We start from the raw sequence: 21,344 nt of genomic DNA, 5'->3' as shown, positions 1-21,344 counted from the left end.
ATGAAAGGATCGGACATTTTTTTCTGAACCAATTCTTCGTTTATCAAAATTTCGTTCGAAAAATAATAAGTTTCTTTCATTTTCTTTTGAAACGAAATGAACGGAACTTCGTCTGGATTTGAAGGTAAAGCAGGGAAACTTAATTAAAAATGTCACACAAGTACTCTCTCTTCGGCCATCTTGAATTCATTGGATGGTATTTCTACTTTGCTCGGTGAATAGCGAGTCTAAATCGCTGTTTTCAGTAAACTTTTTATCGAATTAACTTTTAACTAGAGCAGCGATTACCAATTTTTTTTTCAGTTCTGGAACCATAAATAATCAACCACTTTTCAACGGAACTCCGACTTTATGAAAAAAGTTTATTAAGATAATTGTGAACGTTATAACCTATAGAAGACTATTTTCAAAATATTTAATAAGAAGAATGTGGATTTTTTCACTGTCTTGTCATTAACAATCTTAAATTAGGTTTTGTGTCTAAAAGTTAAATTTCAGTTTTTGCACTATGTCTAGTCTAGTTATGAATTTATTGATGGTGTACATACATAAACTGAAAATAAATAAAATAAGTCGAAGTATGGTTTACTGCAAAATTTAAGCTTAAAAGAACTTTTTTAACGATGAAAATGGTTATTTTTAAAACATATTTCTTTATTAAAGAATTATTATTATTTGATTAATTATTATTTTATTAACTATTTTATTAATTATTAATTTATTAACTATTTTATTAATTATTAATTTATTAAATATTATTTTATTAATTATTATTTTTTTAATTATTTTATTATCATTATGAATTTTTTTTTAATCCAATGCCCACCTGTGTTAACATTTCGTCAATTCAGGCATTTACAGGGCAGATTTGTTGGCCACTCTTTCAGGGGCACCATATTAGGTGGGCCAACTTTGCCCCCACAGAAAGGACAGAACGTACAGATAATGAAAAAACATCCATGCCTTGCCCGAGATTCGAACCCAGATTATTAAAGAATTTAGTTATTTTGATTAAAAAGGCGTGATAGGAAATACTAATGAAATATTTTATAAATGCTTGTTTTTTTTTCATAATTTGTTCACTATATTGTTATTCGAAATATCATAATTTCTTCTAAAAAACGCCATTTCTGTTTCATTGACATTTCGCTTGAATTAATTTCACAAAGGCAACCGAAAGATTAAATAAGTTATGAATTATAGGTTACATTCCAATATAATCGGAGGTTTCAAAACTTCTCACTGGTTATAAAAAGTACTAACTCGCGGAACCTTATTTGAGAACCTCTGAACTAGAGCTTTGGAGTCGGTAGTTGAAAATGAATATTACTCTTGACTCCGTCTTAGACAGTTTTCTTGGATGGTAACCTCTTCATGTTTCGTTAAAATACATTAACCGAAATATATGACATATATACAATATTTCAAAATGAATATAATATTTTTATACAAAGAAAGCGGAAATAAATGTTTCCGTTAAAAAAGAAAAAACATTATGAGTGTGTAAGAAAGTAAGACGATAATATTTCCATTTTATTTTAAAATTTTTGTATTACAGACTGTACCCGTTTCCATCTACTGTACAATAAAGAATTTATACATACAAAAATGCAAATGACTATACAATGAGCTACAAAAAGACATAAGGATTTTATTTCATGAAATGAGAAATAAAATACACATGATGTTTCGTTTATTTCATGAATGTATACACTACTTCTAGAAATTTTATTCTTTAACTCCAAAGCAAATCATGTGCTTATTTATAATTTAAAATGATTCGCATAATATATTATGCTTTACATTTTACAAAGAATTATTCCAGTAACTTCGTCATTATCTCATAACTGTTTCTTTTATTAATTACTTTGTCGATAATCGAGCAATATTTTTCAGAATATCCCTAGAGACAATTTTACGAGTCCTGTAAGACAATTTATATGAGTCCTATAAGAACATGAACAGAGGGACCAATATTGGGATATCCAGATGTTTTAACATTGGTCCTAGAATAACCAAGGGCCTATCTTAGCTGATTAATGAATATAAAATATCGGTTGAATCTGACAATTCTGTATAAGGCCGATATAGGTTGTAAAGTGGCTGTAAAATATCGAGTGAATCTGACAATTCTATACAGGATCGATATAGGTTGTAGAGTGGCTGTAAAAATCTGACAATTCTACATCGTGTTAATATAGAAAAAATAGCGGCTCTTTGATCCCTTATAAAGCCAAGATTCGTGGATATTGATCCAATGAGGGTCCGAGTTATTTTGCTGCTAGGGATATTATATTGTTTTCTTATATCAAATCTTATCAATCCTGTCAATTATATCAAATCTTATCAATCTTATATTCAGGACCTTTTCCTGACAGATCCTGAAAAAAAAAACGCCTTTCTCCCTGGAAAAATTAGATTTTAGGAGTAGATTGTCCATGGCATGGCAGATTTTTCTTGAAAACCCAGGTTTGGCCTGTCAACAACGGATGCTTTCCGAAATTTTTCTCTTTTAGCGCCTTTTTAAGAATCATTTCATTTCATAAGTCTCTCCTTTCGAAAATCGATTTTCTATAAGAGAGGGATGGAAGAGACAAGTGCACTCCCCTATAAAGAGGCATGTGTTACAAACAAACTATTTCGTTCTTGTTGCTTTTCAATACAAACTTTTACAACGTAGGGGGAATAGCCCGTAATGGAAATCGAATTCTGGATTCTTCGCGCCATTTACTTCGGAAATGGAAAATTTTCGAAATTGGAAAAATATGGAAGCGGTACCGACTTTTGCAGCTGTTATTTTGGATCGTAAAAAAAAAATGGCGGAGTTTTCATTCTAAAATTAACCGATGACTCTTTCAGTAACATAAAATTTTATAAATCGATGAAAATTATTATTCGGAAACATCGAAATCGCCTTTTATCCGATGGGAGTCCATATTTTCAATCTATGCAATTTCTCCATTACAAAGGTTTTATAAAATATACGCAGAAACTTTGTATAGAACAGAACAGTTTATCACACGTACCATTCTATTCAGGGGAGTTAAATATTATAAATTCAACTCTATAAACTGTGATTTCTTCTCTTTTGAGAAACGCAATGTTTTATTTCTAGCAATAATATACAAAATGTTTCGATAAATTTGATAAGTGATCAAATGATTTTCATTATGCATTTTCTTAAATAGTTAATTTAAAATAAACGAATATCTGTCTGAAACAAGAAATTTTACTGAAGCTTTCCAACTTTTATTTTCTCTCTTCATTTGCAGTTTTTGAAAGCAATGTGTAGAAATTCAAATTATATGGAGTTAATTCAGGATTATGAATTGGTAAAATGGAGGTCAGAGAATGAGTAACCTTCGCTGTTTTCGAAAAGTCGACGAAGTCATTGAAACAAATACAGGATTTTTTATAATTCCCTGTGGATATTTCATAAAACTAAATTACAATTTAGAAAAATTTTAAAAAAAGGACAAATCTTGTACTAAATTTTGAAAGAAGTAAAAGCTTTCTTTATAGCCCATTATTTATTCAATATTTCTATGAAATTATTTAAGTAATTATTCAGTAATTATTAAATGACATAGAAATAAAAGCAAAACGAAAGAAAATCTAATAACAATACACTAAGTAAATTATAAAAAATTAATTTATAAAATTTGCATTACTATTACCCATCAAATTTTTAATTCAAAATAAAATTTCCGAATTCAAAAAATAAATAAACGTATTTCTCTGATAATCATTCTAAATTATTATAACAGATTTTTTATTTTCCTTTTAACAAAACTTTTAGCTCATTTTGTTCATTTCTAGTTTATGTATCCTCTAAAAAACATTTTGAACAGGTCTAAATGCCTCTTCAGACCAATTGTCGATCATAAAACCTGATTTTAAGAAAAATACAAAATTCTTCTTCTTAAATTATTCCAAACTAATCAGTGTTCTTTTTTTGTTGTTGTTGCTTCACAATTCATAATTTTTGACAAACTTCATTGATAAAACCGTGGTTCCACAAAAAGTACGTCAACTACATAAGGTTCCATAGTCGAAAAAACCGCAGATCTAGAATATTTTCCTAGCACAACAAAATAATCTAGAATTGGACACCATATGACTCATGAATAAATTAGAGATGGAGTTATGTTGTCATAATCTCTCCAATCCACGAGCTGTCCCTTATTATTGGAATTCCCATATACTTGACTCACGCATTCATCGAAATGCAATAATATGAGTGCACTCCTCTTAATGACTTGCGTTCGCTATTTGACCCATATGATTTCGAATAAACAATGATTACTCTCAGTCATTAGAATCTGCCATCTATGCACATATTATTGAAATGAGGAGTAGCATCATTATCTATTGACACTTTTGTAACTCACTCGACGCATGATATTCCAGTGACTTTGTTTAGACAGCTCTAAAATATTTTGAAAGAGCAAACGCTGACACTTATTGGTTTGAAGATGAATTATGTTAGAAGATGTCGATTCGTCACGTGAAATCGATTTACAACATTATTCGACAAAGACGACACGATGCGTCGACAGTATTTCGAGATGTTTCATTCAAAATGGTATAAAAGTGTTCTTTTTGAACGAAACATATTGATCGGTAACAATGATTCTAAAAGCGTTCTGGCACAGAAGACCGAAACGAAATGACACCAAAGATATATGAAGTTACGACGTGTAGGTTAGCTGATTAAACCATGCTATAAACAAAGTCTGATGCAAAAATAAGAGGGACAAATATTGTAGATAATTGGATTCGTTTACTCGAGGTTAGCAGCACTGTTTCATTGATTATTTAAAGTCCTGTAAGGCGTTTCTTATCAAAAGTGCTTGTTTGAATGGCTACATAGAGTCCATGAAAGGTATCATTATAATTCCTATAAAAAGAAACTCCAAAGATATATGATACAGATACATGATACGAAACCAAACGATACCTATGATTAAACGATGTTATAAATTAAGTTTTACTCAAAAAAGAAGAAAAGAATATTGTGTATCACAGGATTTGTTTACCCGAAGCTAGCAGTGCCCTTTCAGGGTGGCCACTCAAATCAGATTTCAAATTTCCCTGATCTTTCCAGGTTTTTTCCAGTATAAAAAAATTTCCGGATAATTCCAGGTTTTCGGGTGGCCACCCTGCCTTTTCATGTGAGATTGACTATATTTGATAGACTACATAAAGTCGCGGAAGGTATCATTATTATTCTTTATAAAAAGCTTATATTTGAATGACTACATAGAGACATAAAATGTATTATTATTATTCCTTATTAAAAGTGACACCAATGATATATGATACAAAGATGTAAGATACGACAGCATAGATATATGATATTCCGATGTGTAGGTAGATATATAACGATGTTATATGAACCAAGTCTAACGCAAAAAAATATTGTAGATCATTGCATTTGCTTACCCGAAATTAGAAGCGCCCTTTTTTATGTGAGATGAACAATGTCTGAATGAATACATAAAGTTATGAAAGGTATTATAGTATTATATCAAAGGAAGGTATTATTCCTTATCAAAAACCTTTGTCGTGTCATTCTGATTAAAGATAAGGTAATAAATATAAAAGAATAATAGAACAAATGCAAGAAATGTTATTCTGAGCAATAACTCACGCTTAAGAGAAGCATCCCATCTGCTGCTTGGAAAAACAACGCATATTTCTTTCTTTCGCAAAAGAGGAACTTATTAACGTCCACTCCTGCTCCACCCTGTCTGATCTTTTCTTTTTCTTCTTTCCAGAAATAAGAATCTTTTGAGGGATAGTCATAGATCACTCCCGTGAAAGAGGAAAAGGGTTGAGAAGGAGTTCCCGGATGTCAAGATGTTGATGTTCGGGCAAAGAGAGATATTGCTTCATTATTTTTCAAATGAGCACCTCCACTACCATGATCCAAGAAATTCTTGGGAAGTTTTTTCGTAGTTTTATTCCTTCCCCATCCCTTCTAGCGATGTATCGTTTTCTGTTCAGTAATTACAAGAATTTAAGGAATAAGGATTTAAGAATTTAAGGAAGGTGTAATAGTGTGGCCTTTCATGAATGGGTCCTCTTTAAAGAATGAGCACTTGCAATCAGCCATTTTTCAAATTAGAATTCGATTCTTTTAAGTGTTTTACGGGGAAAGAAGTGTCGAATTTTCCAGTTTTAAAGTGAGTGATTTCTTGTCTCAGAATGTGTAACGGTTATTGCAAGGATATCATTAGAACTAAAGCACTCACTTAACTAACTTGAATTTTATTTTAAAAGATATATTTTACACTAAACAGCTTTAAAGCCTTCTTTTACGTTTGAAAACAGTTCAAATAGTTTAACTCTTGCTTTTAGTTTAAATTAAATTAAAATATTTGAATATGTACCTCAACCGAACAGATAAAAAGCATGCTTTCACAATAAACCCGAAGGTAAAAAGTTTTTTTTTTTTTACCTGTATAGAGAACTCCAAGCCGTAAGATTTTATTTGTTTTTAAATCCAGAATGGATCGTTATTTAATTTTAACGTTTTTCTTCCGATTTATTTTTATTGTTGTTGTTTTTGTTGTTCATTTACGTCGCACTAGAGCTGCACAATGGGCTATTGGCGACGGTCTGGGAAACATCCCTGAGGATGATCCGAAGACATGCCATCGCAATTTTGATTCTCTGCAGAGGGGGTGGCACCCCCGCTTCGGTAGCCCGACGACCTGCACGCGAAGTCGAGCACTTTACGGTAGAAAAGTTTAACGAGGACCCATACCGCACACCCTCGGTCCCTACGCAGGCTGATCCAAGTGGGTCACCCACCCGCACACTGACCGTAGCCAGTGATGCTTGACTTCGGTGATCCGCTGGGAACCGTGTCTTAACGATCAGTCCACTGCGGGACCAATTTATTTTTATATATTCACTTTTTATTTACATCTATGCAATTTTTGATGTTGTAACCTATTCGAATGGTAACGAGTCGAATGAAACGCATTAAACTTAAGTTTATTTATTATAGACAAAATAGTTTTTTGCAGACATTTTTTGTACTTCATAATCAGTATTTCAAACTTTCGGACGCAGGTTGTTGAAGATTTGATCTGTTCGAACAGTTATTGAAAGATAGATGAAATATTAAAAGAAAAATCCACGTGTTTAAATATATACTGCATAAAAATAATAAATAAAAAATCAATGGGGCTCTTTTTAGGAGAATGATGATTATCTACGTGCTATCCAAAAATCGCTCAAGACAAAATGTCAATAGGCAATGTCCAAAAATCTAAAACACAGTGATAGAAAAATTTCGAAGTACTAAAAAAGTTTCTATCTTAAAATTTCAAATAGGGGAAGCGTGGAAACCATGGAAAATATCATTAGTTCGAGTTCAAGCATTTTTCCAAGTTGAGATTTTTTCTGACTAACAGCAGTTGTTTAATTAATAAAGGTTATTCTAAAATTCGACCAACACGTTCAGATTGATAATAAAAAGCATCAAGTGGATGAAAACTTTTCACCAAACCACGTAATCGTAAACCACGTAAAGAAGGTGAAAATAGCGAAAAACGCATGCAGGTTCTAAATTTAGAAGACATGCAACTAAATAAATACATGTTTTTAATAAAAAATCACTTTTGTTTCTGTGGAATGCACAGCATCACGAGAGGCAACGCAAACTTCGAACTTCTCCACCTTGAATTGTAAGCAATTACCGTTGTCGTTGAAAGAATTCATGTATTCACGAATATAGTAATATTGAATGTACACTGTAAGAAAATGGATGCTGAATGCATACTGTAAGAAAATGGATGTTTAATGTACACTGTATGAAAATGGATGTTGAATGTATGTACACTATAAGAAAATGGATTTCACAAAACTTTCTTCGTTTTTGACGAAACCGTTTCTTGGTATATGCTCCAAGCAAACATTTCGTCAAAGTGACGAAAAAACTATTTTTATATAATATAACCGTTTTGAACCCAATCCAGAAGACAAGGCAACTCCTGCATCAGGTATTGGGAAAAATTTGCCTTTGTGGGGAATTTTTGAGGAAACTAACCAGCATCTGTCTTACATAGAGAGGAAAACGACGAAACCCTCCCATGGTTAGTTTGACGGCGATGGGGCTCTAACACATGATCCGTCTATCTCTGAGGATATTAAACATCAGCATTGTGGTCGGTGCAAGCCGGATGGGAAATTCGTATCAACCAGCCATCGCGAGGATTCGAACCCGGTTCACCTCATTGAAAGACGAACGCTCCATCCCCTGAGCCACCACGGCTCCGAAAAAACTATTGTCAATTCTTTAAGGATAGTATTTCCTTGATTTCGTCAAAATTAAGGAAATATTTCGTCATTCTATTTTTTTTCTAAAAAAAAAAAATACTCTTGGAGCCTATTGTATTTAACTTTCTAATAATCACTTGGTCGTGGGCACCATATAGGTGGATCAGTGTCGCCCAATCAACACAAGAAGAACGGATAGAACTGAGAGATAAATTACACACATGTCCTATACGGATTCGAACCCGGGATTTCCCTGGGACGAAGCCAAATCCTTGAACATCATACAGGCTGGTCAGCTTGCTCGTCATCTTATGTTCGATCGTTTAGTCTTCATTCAAGTTTCGCCATTCTTGTTAACAATCTCCCAGAATGCACTAAGATGAGGTTCTTGAAATGAGGAAACATTTTCGTCATATATTTGAGAGTTTGCAATCGTGAATTCGTGACGAAATGATTTTCAAAATTAACGAAATACAACTCAAGGGTTGTTGAATCTTCAAAAGTGTGAGTTTTATTTCTGAGAGTGTTGACTCAATAATTTATGAATGTAGTAAAAGAATTTGGTTTTGGCGTAAGTTTTTTTAAAGTTCAAATTTGACTTAACCTTTTGAAGCTAGATTCGGTTTTTAGCTTTTTTTTACCCAAAATTTTCAAAGTTTTTTGATCACCAGAGTTTTTACAGTGTATAAGATTTTATAGTTTGGAGATGGTTTAGAGGTTATTTGTATAGATTTGTATAGATAGTTCTATACAAATCTATACAAATACCTATACAATCTCAACGTTACAACACAAACTGAAGAGAAGAATATAACAGTTTCTTGACAAACGATATGCATTTAGAAAAGGCTAATTTTAAATAAAATTTTTATCGAAATATAAACAACTATAAGAATGCGAATGATAAAAAAAAATTCAAACATGCCCCTACATCCAACCTCCACATTTTAACTAAATTTTGCCAGTAGATAAAAATAGTGTTTTTTTTTCTTTTTCGTAGTGCAATAATTGTACCTGTTGTTAAGATAAAAACGAATTCATAAAAAAATGTCATGTGAAAATGATGTTAGCCAACATTAAAATGCTGCTCACTCATGTTTGATCCAATCTTGAATTATCATTGAAAAGATCATAAACAATAACATAGTATGAACAAAAATCTTGTAAAGAAATAAAATAACTCAAAAAATTTTAATAGATAAAAAATAAAGACCATTACCACAAAACCACATTTTTAATGGCGTGGTGTAGTATTTGTGAAACTGTAATTTATGTTAAACTGTTCTATAGGTAACATTTTAGCCGCTTTAAGAATGAAAGCAAAATAATACAAGGAAGGGGTGTTGGATAAAACGTCGTGAAAACATTTACAGCTGTTTAAGCAGGGTGAAGGGGGTGCTCATCCCAGACCAGCGAAAGAAAAATTTAGTCGTTTCACGAGAATAATTCGGCACACTTCCTTCTATAATGGTTTTTCTTACTTTTTTCTACTTCCAAATCTGAATAATGATCAAATCAAGTTAAAATGATCAAGTTAAAAGTTATTATGAAAACAGGGCGATGCGTTATCATAAGACTATTTGAAATATCAGCTGAATCAAAGGGGCTCTGCACAGGTAATGCAATTTTATTTTCATTCAAAAAATTTATTACGAACTTTTAACCAAAAACTGCACCAAGATCTTAGGATAGTTTCTGGAGTAGTGAAACACTGAGTACGTTTTTTTAAACTACTTGATGTAAAGTAGCCGTAACCATTTTTGTTATTCAGAAGCACTAAAATTTATAATAACAATAAGAGCATACATAAGTGTCAGTAAAGCTATTTTTACGATATAGCAAAATTCATTAATTTAGGATGCATATATCAAATATTTCGTGAAATAAAATTAGTTTGTTAATCAAACATACAAATAGAACAGACAGAGAACATCGACCAAGGCTTAACAAATCCATAGCGGAGAGAATTTAAATATTAAAAGTAATTTAATATAATTAACAGATTTATGTAAATTAACTTAAGAGAAGATAATTATATTTATTATACAACTAAAAGCACACGCATCTTTTTTATAACAATTTACGCACTTGTTTTCTTGAAATATTCAACACCCTCAAGCTTTCAAGGCTAAGTCAAACTTTACCTTTTGGTTCGATAGTAAAGAAAAAAAAATCGATCGCCTGATGGATCATCTGACTCCAAACATTTACTAAAATAATTCATGAAAGGGGCCAAAGCATTTGATCTCGGTGCAAGCTTTTTCATTTGTTGGAGCAAAGATTTAATTAAATACATTCCTTTAAAAAGTTTACTCCTGTTTCAATGGAATGTGCGCCGAAAAATCAAACTTCCACGTTCTCAGGATCGAATTATAAACTAAAAATATCGATCGTCTGACGGTTTACAATCTGATCGTTTGATCCGAAAATAGACGAATAAAATTCATGATGGGTGCAAATGTATCTGATATTGGTGTAATCTTTCTCAATTATTGCAGTTTAGATTTAACTACACCCTTTAAAGTGTGTTTGAATGTTCAATTCGGAATTAAATGGAAATAACACACACTTTTTTTTAATATCAAATACACGTAGGTATTACACTACTTTTTTCATTGTAGCAATTATTCTTTCTAGATTTTATAAAAAAAGTTTTTTTTCTTTTCTATTTCCAATGAGCTGCACAATCAGTCTTGCCGATTATCAGACCTAGTGCGTTCTCCAGAAGTGGTATCCACTCTTTCAGGACCACCACAATGGGTGAGATACCGTTGGCCATGTTAATTTGGAAGTCTAGTTTCTGCCACACTAGATGGCAGCACCGAGATTCTATTTGGATGCTAAAGTGCACTAGGAATTTAATTTTGCCGGAAGTGCCAAGAGCCAATAAGGCACTCCAGGGATCCTTTACATGCCGCATAATCATACAATATGGCCGCTGTGGATTCCGAAAATCCAATGTCTGGGCCGGGGATCGAACCCGCAGACTTGGGCTCAGAAGGCCGTCGACAAACCAACTGCCCCACCCAGCTTTAAAAAAAGTAATCGTTGGCATTGTTCATACTTTCACTTCCGTTTAAAAATATAGATTCGTGCATTAACTTCTCTTAAACCAGCTTGTCAGTATTTTATTGTCAAAATTGTATTATCATTCACCTCGCCGTCACATACCTACAGCCAGATTCTTCAAATAACTTCTCCCTTATATATCAAAAATAAGGAGGAATCCTCTCTAAAACTCAGTTTTTACGGTTCAGCTGACTAATTTTTTATAGCCTACTGGTACCATGATGATAGAAATGTCACGGCTTATACATGCATTTTCAACAATTCAGTCTGTCTTCTTCAGAATAAATTTAAAATACAGAATTTCAATAAAAGAAATCACGAAACTCCTTATTTGTCCCTGATTTAGCTTGTTTTGAAGTCCGTACACAGATTTAAGAGAGCTACACTAATCTAGTCAAGGAATATAATGGAGCAAGATTTCTACCCAAAAGACTAGAATAATTGGATGCCAAGTATAAATCAACAGCAATCTTAAGCATATCAGCTCTTAATATGGTATAGTTTCATTTCAATGTGACATGATTTATTTTAGTTTTTAGTTTAATTCAAAATTATGGTTGCGAGCACATGTTTCGGATGCAAAAACCATTCATCATTGTAGATGTAACAAAAATAACGATGCATTTCATTTTGATTCTTTAATATACCTAACATTTCCGTAGAATTTTTTCCCATTATATTTAACATTTTAAGAAAACGCACTCTCTTTCATTAGTAAGACGGATCTTCAAAAAAGTGTACTTAATGTATGGAGGGATGCTGTATTTTTTTTCTCTGTAGAAAAAAATAAGTTTTTTTTCTTCCCCAATCCAGAAAAGAATATTATGGATCTCTATGCATTATTCATCCCACATAACCGATATAGGGGAAGAGAAAACAAACTGCTCCCCGAGGTTAAAATAAACATTGCCCGGAGAGAGAGATGGTTTTTCTTTCAAAAAAATAACAAAAAAAAGGAGCCTTTTTAAAAAAAGCCACAACGAGAGATTTCCGATTCAAACGTCAACCAAAACAGGCCGTTCTTTCCACCCCAAAAGAAAACTGCGACTTTCTCTGCAATATCCCGGGCACACAACTTCCGAAATCTTGATTTATGCTAGACGATATTTCCCACACTACGGCACGAATCTCTAATATCGAACATTTTATTCTTTTTTTCCTCAAAAAGTTCTTTGAAAGTCAAATTTCGAAAATTCTGGCTCTAGGTGACACGAAACTAACGCCCAAGAAATCTCTTCGTAAATGGAAGACAGAATGCATCTTTTCAGTAAACAAATGGGAGAGGAAGTATGATGAAGTTGGGTCTAAATATGGCTAAATGGAATATTCTTTTTTAAAAAAATTGCATGGAAGAGTATTCGTAATTTTAAACACGAATTCTTTACACAATACCCGTAATAATTCTTTAAGAATATGGAAGGCCTAAGGGAATGAGTGACTGTAGTAAAATGACAATAACGGAAATTTTAAATTTGGTCTGTTTGAATCAAAAAATAACTCTTGTAAATAAACACATATACATCTTGTCTGCATCCTGGCTTAGTATCTTTATTGAAAGTTGTAATCAAGTGGATGATGCATCAGTTTATCCAGAAAGTTGAAGAAACTCATTCCAAGCGAAATATTGTGCTAAGTAGTTCCTTCGTCTTCTAGGTTGAGTTCAAAATTACAATATTGCACAATGATAGTCGTAAACTCAGAATTGGGGCGTCTGTACAACGCAGGTTTATGTAAGAAAAAAAATGCTCTTCAATTCTTTTAAAAATTAAAAATCTTGATGTAAACACTTTAAATGAAACTAAAAAGTAAATCTCTTTCTCTGTAGCATTCATTTTATACATACAAGGAGCGAACATCAAAAAAAGATATTCGATATTCCACGAGATGCTTCATTAAAGAACATTTTGAAAACTAACTTCCTCCAAATTGGGTGGAAACAGATTTATCGGTGCAATCACTTCACCGAAAAATGTAACAAAGTATAATTAAAAAAAATGAAATAATCTCATTAGTGAGCTTAGCTTAGTTCAATTTAATTAATTTAACGTTCGGATTTTTTTTCTGTCTTCGATGAAAAATGATTTGCATAAAAAACTATGCGTTGGGTATATTATTTTAACAGCCTTTTTTGTGCTTTCATTTTAAACATCTTTAAATAACTTGAAAAAAATAAGCTGGAAGATTTTGCGTTAAGTTTGTACTTCTCATAATAGATTTACACATGCAATAGTTCCTGATAAAGCAAAGTAGCATTTATTATTAAAAACGATTCCTTAAAAGAATCTTTTCTAAAAGTGCTTTGATGCGTTTTAATGATAAATAAAATTAAAAATTAAAAATTAATGAAAATAAATGCTTTGAGCAAACGATTTTAATAAGAGAGTAAAAAGAAAAAGAAAAAGTGCATTTTTAACATGTACACTGCTTAAAAGATGCGAGCCATGACGTTTCAAATTCTATTGATATTTACGTTATCTGTGTATATTATTTAACTAAACGTTTAGCAAGTAGCTAAATTAAAATTGCCTGAAAAGAGATTTGATGTGTTTCAAAACTGAATAAAAATAAAAATGAAAAAAATTATTATAACAAATTTTTTGAGCAACCGATTTTAAAAAGAGAGTGAAAAAGAGACGAGATATATGTTTTACATGGGCACTTCACAAAAGGTTGGGAACCATAAAGTTAACATCAACTAGTTTCATATTCTCGTGATATTTATGTAATGAGTGCTAATTATTTAACTATACGTTTAGCAAGTTGCTGAATTAAAATTGGTTTAAAAGAGATTTGATGTGTTTTAAATATAATAAGATTAAAAATTAAAAAATGATGATAATAAATTTTTGAGCAACTGATTTCAAAGAAAGAGTGAAAAACAGTGAGATATATTTTTAGCATCATGTAAATCATCATGTGCTTAACATCGGCTAATTTCAAATTTTATTGATAGCTATGTTATAGGCACTAAATATTCCTTACTTATGCTATATATTTTACTGTTGAAATAAAATTAACGTTAAATTATTTTTTGTCATTGAATTAACAGATTTTCTAAAAAAATTATTTAAAAACTATCGACGTTAAATACGTTACAATCTCTGTATAATCCTATATTTTACTTGTAAAAAAATTTATTGCTGAAATATTTCCTAAAAACGTAAGAAAATAATTAAATTCTTGAAAATTATTTGAAGACTGGAAAAACAGGGTTTGAAGTGTTTACTTTAATCTATTTTTTTGCGGTCTGTCACTTTTTTGGACATGTATCCAGACGTTCAATTACTTTTTCTAAGAATCTTTCATACAGTCTACTAAAAATCCTTCTTTTATCTTTTATAACATATCAATTGCTGCCAGATGCTTAGGATATTAAAAATATTTATAAGTACATTTAAATTTTATACAGTTATTTTGATTTAGAAATATCTAGACACAATTTAAAAAAAAAAACTTTTTTTTGATATAACATTGGCTTAGGTAACATCTTGAATATCCAAAAAAAAATTAACTTATTTCTAGAAAACTTTTTTTATACCAGTCGTTGAACAGCAGACCCAATTTTTCGGGTTTACGACTGCTAATGTTCAACTCCGTAGCTTCGTAATTTTGAACCCTTTCTAGATGACATGGGAACTCTTAGATTAAGTATTGGGAGAAATTCGCCAGCGTGGAGGATTTTTTGACGGAACTAGCCCGCATTTTCGTTACATGGAGAGGAAAACCACGAAATACCTCTGAGGATATTTTACGTCAGTAATGTTGTCGGTGCAAGCCGGATGCGAAATTCGCATTTACCAGCCATTGCGGGGTTTCGAACCAGGTTCAACTCATTGGAAGGAGAATGCTCTATCCCCTGAATCATCACGGATCTCTAGAAAACATTTGCGAAATTTTGTGTTAATTCCTGTACCTAGACAAAATGATAACCTTACTGGCTCAGGGAACAGAAACCCGCCTCTCAATGAGGTGAACCGGGTTCTAATCCCAACTGTGTCTGGTCGATACAAATTCCTCATCCGGCTTACACCGACCACAGTGCTGAAGTAAAATATCTTTAGTGGTAAATGGATATTTCGGCGGATTAAGGATTAGTCCCTTATCAGTCAGGCTAACCGTGGGAAATTTCCGAGGTTTTTCTCTCTATGTAACGCAAATGCAGGTTTTTTAGAGCAGAAAAAGCAAATTTCTCCCATGATTTGATTCAGTATTTCCCTTGTCTTCTGAATTGGGTTCAACATTATAAGGCTACGGAGTTTAACATTAGTAGTCGTATACTCAAAATCGGGTAGGCTGCTCAACAACGGTAATAAAATACTAAAATAAAACCTGACTCAAAGAATTTCACAATAGATTAAATTTGAACTTAAAAGTTTTCATAGCTTAAAGTTTTAATCCGTGTGATGCTCCCACTTTTTGCTCATACGAATACTGCCTACATACGAATTTATAAATAATTTAATCCTTTGGAATCGTTTTCTTTTTGATACATTTCAAACGATTATTTTAAGCTAGAAAAATGAAAATTCTCCTTGAATTACGACATTAATTCCTGAATAACGTAAAGTTTGAAGAGAATAAAAGATTATAATAGGAATTGTGAAAGTAATATTTGTTTACACCATTAAGAGAAGACAAATTTATATTCCGTAATCCCCGCAGCCATTTTGTTTAAGTCGCTTTTATTGAAATATCTAAAGACTCGTCAAATACTTTTGCAGGTAGGATAAATTACCTAAAATATTTGCACTCCCGTATTTTTCAATTCTCTTTATTTCTAAATCGAAATACGGATTTATCTTTTTTTTTCTTTACTGTTGCGGCATTAAACGATAGAAAGGTATAGGAAAATGGAATATCCAACTTTTTTTCCCCTTTTTCCTTGATTTCAATCTCCTTCGGTGAATTCGAAATCGGTGTTCCGTGGAAGCGATTTGAAATATTTCATTCTATCTGGTAGAATGAAAAATTCGAAACGTACTTGATATCGATTTGTGAGAATTATCGATACCAAATAATCGTTGCCATCCGAGTCCTTCTCAACTGACATCTGGAACTAACATGGGAAATATATAGATATCCCTTTAACCCTCGGGTCTCGCAATTTAGATGATGAATTGCATGCAGGGAAGTACTTCAATCTAATTGTGGAGGACGCCGTTCCCCCCCCCTTTTTTTTCTTCTTAAAACCGAAACAGCATCCTTCGTATGCAACAGTTACATTCAGAGAAATCGACAGAGGTTTCGAATTTAATCTGATTTGGCAAAAGAAAAAAAAGGGACCGAAAGGAAGGTTACATACTAACTACATATACTCAGTCTTTTAACATTGCAATAGTCAAAAATGTTGATTTTTTCTTTATTTCTAATTCACTGTTAAGGTAATACTTTCTAAAGAGCTTTTGACTGATTTTCACCATTGATGCAAAGTATTCCAAAACTTTTAATATGAAGAAAATGTAGTCAATTCATTATATTAACGAAGTAACAACTCTACAGCAAAGCCTAGATTCCAATGAAAATCTTGGGCATTTCGCTTTCAATATTATTGATTATCTTAGGAAATTATTGAAGATCTCAAGTTATGTCATATTCAAGCGATAACGAGGAAAAATTGAAAAGTTTTGAATTGTTCTTCTCAATCAGGTCAAGCTGTGTAAAGGGAAAAGCTTTTGTGATATTTATTTGTAAGAAATGTTTAATATTTAATCTAAATAATGCAAGTTTTTAACACGAAGTTGAAATTTTAATGATCAGAAATGCATGGTTCTGAATAATAGAGAAAGAACTAGATTTTAGAGACACTTTAGAGAGGATTCAGAGGCGTTATTTATATATATATATATAAATATATATATATATATATATATATATATATATAATATATATATATATATATATATATATATATATATATATATATATATATATATATATATATATATATATATATATATATATATATATATATATATATATATATATATATATATATATATATATATATATATATAAAGAAAATTCGTGGGGAAATGACATCTTTAATCTCCCCGATTGCCCAAGAAGCAGTGCTGTAGCTGCCTTTCGTCTTGCTAACAAGCACGATTGCTTATACGACCATCTTTTCCGTCTTAAAATAGTGGATAATCCTGCCTGCCCCCTCTGCCGCAGTGGTGCGACGATGAATGCTGGACATCTTCTCAACTGTTCAGTTCTCACAAAGAACTGCATCTACTCCCGATAATGGGAGGCCAGAAAACTTTTGTTCAATTTAAGTTCTTGAATTAATTTTTGTGTTTGATGTTTTGCTTTTGTTTTTGTATTTTGTATATTTCATCTCCTTCTGTATTTGTATTTTTGTTTTATTTTGATCTCTGTACGGCGTTAGGATAATGTCCGTATCGCCTGCTGCATTGGAAATAAAAAAAAAATGAGTAAGAGAATGTTTTGATGATAGTGAAGAAAAAAAGGCATAATTAAAATTTTATTTTCGCAAGTTTTTTAATTGCATGTCATTTATTTCATTTTATAAGTTTTTATTTAAACTTATTGTTAGAGAACAATTTTAATCTTTTAAAAAGATATTAGTTTTAAAAATTTTAATAATTAATTTAATTTTTTGAAATTTTACGCTAGAACACATTTTAAATTTAGTAGCGAGAAAAACTAGCATTTTTAGCAAAACATACCATAAAAGATTTCATAGAAATCTTCGAGAGTCTGGAAAAAGGGGGCGGAACCCACTATCATATATTAAGGGCAGAAATAACGAAACAAACTGTATATTTGAAAGAAAAGCATGTTATGGATTTTGGAAGGTAAGAAAATCTACTTACTTGTATTTATAAGTTGAGTTTAAAGAGAAGAATGAACAATCTTTGCTCAAAAGAACCTAGAAAAAAAAAATTGAAAAATTTTATGTCATGATCGAAAAATTATCATTATTGCAGGTACTTATAATATATGTAACATAGAATTTTTGTAATCATTATCATTTTTGCAAGTATTATAACTGAACCTAAAGGGGAAATTTATAATAATAGATAAAGCGAAAAGTTTATCTAGGAAGAAGATAATTAGAAACTTCGTTAAAAGATAGCTTTTATAGACTTTTAATCGACATCTTGTCATATAATATTTTCAGTCGAAAACAAGAATTTGTTTTATTCATTACATTTGTTTCATTCCTAAAATATATCACTAATTTAATTTGCAAGTGCTTTCTTACGTTTCGCGTAAGATTAAAAGATTCCATATCTTAATTTCGTAAAAATAAAATTTACCTGATGAAAACTTGTATATTTTAAGAGAGAAAGAGAAAACAAAAGCAATAAAAATTTAACAAAACGCAATATTAGTATTTTAATAAGCTTTTCTTTGTGTAACTTAAGTTTATATTTTACCTTTCACAATCTATTATTTAATAAGGGGGTGAAGCACTTTATTATTAATAAAACAAAATTCCAACAGTTTCAGTATTAGTTTCAGTTGTCAAATTTTGAATTTTGATATTTTCGAAACCATTTAAAACTAAATTTTTCCTGCCAATGGGATCAGACGTAAAAAAAAATATGTTTTGCCCCCGAAGCTGTATGAGCAAACTGTATGAACTGAATCTGTAGGATCAATATTGATTCGAGCTTTTACTTGGGAATTCCCGATTTTCAAAACATTTGAAATCTATCACAGTTTCTACTTCATGTTTCAAAATTTACTGAATTGACACAGATTTATATCATAGACTGTTTTACTTAGAATGGAAATATTAATATTGAGTAGCTTTTTCAAGATGAATTTTTGAAAGATTCTATGAAAAAGTCAATAATAAAATTAAATAAAAAAAACTATACATAAAAAATACATATGAACAGTATAAATATACAAAATAAACATCTGAAGTTTTATGTATATATATATATTATCGACATTATACATTAAAATATACTAAAAATCATTTTTTAAAATATGTATAGTCTTCTAAACATTTCAAAGTACATATTTTATATACTCTAGAATTTAAAAAAAAACATTTAAAAAAACCAATTACGGATAAAATAATTTTCGGTCATAAAAACCTAAAAACGCTAAATATTTTTCTAAAAAAAGAAAGAAAACTTTTGAAACCATAAAATTGATTTATACTCTATTTAAGCAATAAAAGTTGTGTTTGAATAAACGTTAAATTTGAAGATTTTATTTTAACGGCCGTTATAATCGCTTCTTTCGTTATAAACATAAAAAACTGTTTTAAATAATTCATTGCAGAAAAATTTTGTTTCATGAAGATTGCGTGAAAAAAATGATTTAAAGTCAAGATAAAGTAAAGTATTGAATTAATTATTGTTTAAAGCACAGTTTTTTTAAAATATTTAATGAACAAACTTAATTACTTAAGATTTACTCCTAATATATAAAAGACAAAAACATGACAGTGATAAAAAAAAAAATAGGGTAAGTCAAAGTTGGATGGCCTTAGACGAGGGATACCCAGCTAAAATATCTTCGATACTTTTAATATATTACAGCAGATACAGTTTTAAAGGAAGCAGTTTAACTTGTTTATAAATTTGGATAGAACGTTGTTTTTCGTGACAACAAAAAGTATGTGAAAATCTAATACTTATTTCGTTTAGAGGTCAAATATTTTACGTATTATATTATAGTTTCTTAGAACTATCTTAACCCTTAAAGCACATATATAGTCCAATATAATCATTAACTTCAGGAGAGATGGATGTATAAAATGCAGGAGAGGTTGCCACGTTTCATAAATATGTCTTGGCATATCAAATATGGTAGAGTGCTTTAAAATTATTATAAAAGTAGGAAAATAAAAATTATCATAGTAAGTTAGTCTTCCCCACGCTTAATATCTCCAAATAGATAAATCTAGAAACGAAATCTCTTGGTTCGTTAATGGTTTTTTTAATTTTAAAGTGAAAACTATAATAAAGAGAAATACCTAACAAATTATCCAATAGAACCCTACATATTATTTGATTCTACACACTTCGAATTTCATGAGTATCAGTGTGTTGGATGTTGAAAAGAATTCAATACCACAGACCATATTTTATTGTTAATTTTACCAAAATCATTACCAAAGAGCTTCTGTAAAAATTGCCGACCTTCTTGGTTTTTCCATAAGATTAACCACATTCTGGTAGTTTTGACCACATTTCTTTCTCAGTGTACATTATACTTTTTTTTTATAAAAAAAATCGTGGAAAGATAAAATAGGTAATTTCAGCTTTAGAAATTTTTCCTTTTTTTCAAAAATTCAAATGGGAAAAAAATTTAGGATTAATTAAGTTATAAATTATACGAAAATATCAAACGATAAAAATATCCCTTTTTTTTAAATATTTTTTATATTTTAAATTTTTATTGAAAATTTCTTCCAATATCACATGTATGGAAGATAAATAAGTTCCTTCTTTATTCATTGAAGTTAACAGAAAAATAAAATAATAAAATAAAGCCTCCCAATCTATTAATAACACTAGGGAACACTTTTTTTTTTTTTTTCTTTTTTTTTGCAACAGATTTTTTTAACATTTCTTAGATAATTATGTGCCTCTGATTTCAAATTTTCAATCCGTTTTTCTCTCCAAGCTACAGTTTTTTCCTTTTCTTTGAAAATGACATTTTAAGCTTATTTTTTGCCGAATTTTACAAGCTTAAAAGCGTTATATATAACAGGAGTAACATAACTGTTGCGGCAAACTTCTATAGGAGTTAGGGCGTATCATCAGAATTAAAATTGCATAGAAACCCATGTCCAGAAATGTCGTCATATGTCGCTAGGGGCTCTTCCTTTTTATGAAATGTTCCTTCGTGTGCTTCTGAACAGGTCACAATAATAAAGTGCCCCTGACCACGTTCAACTACATCTCAGTGCATAAATTTCTATGCAATTTTAATCCTGATGAAGCGCCCTAACTGCTCAAGAAATTAGCTGCAACATTTACGCGACCTCTGTA

At 30.9% G+C, this 21,344-nt stretch overlaps 1 protein-coding gene across 2 annotated transcripts in view; it reads right to left on the bottom strand.

Annotated features, from left to right (window-relative positions):
• Positions 1 to 21,344, bottom strand: part of LOC107449631 (astakine) — a 101,474-nt gene that overhangs the window by 37,195 nt on the left and 42,935 nt on the right. For both annotated transcript variants that reach the window (XM_043044034.3, XM_043044033.3), the window contains exon 2: positions 18,198 to 18,253. The gene's annotated coding sequence lies outside the window, so the exon portion shown is untranslated. The remainder of the gene's footprint in view (positions 1 to 18,197; positions 18,254 to 21,344) is intronic.

This window comes from Parasteatoda tepidariorum, chromosome 2, assembly GCF_982258835.1.
Source record: "Parasteatoda tepidariorum strain Cologne lab strain chromosome 2, Ptep-v5.0, whole genome shotgun sequence".
NCBI lineage: Eukaryota > Metazoa > Arthropoda > Arachnida > Araneae > Theridiidae > Parasteatoda > Parasteatoda tepidariorum.
This window is presented reverse-complemented; position numbering and strand designations above follow the sequence as displayed.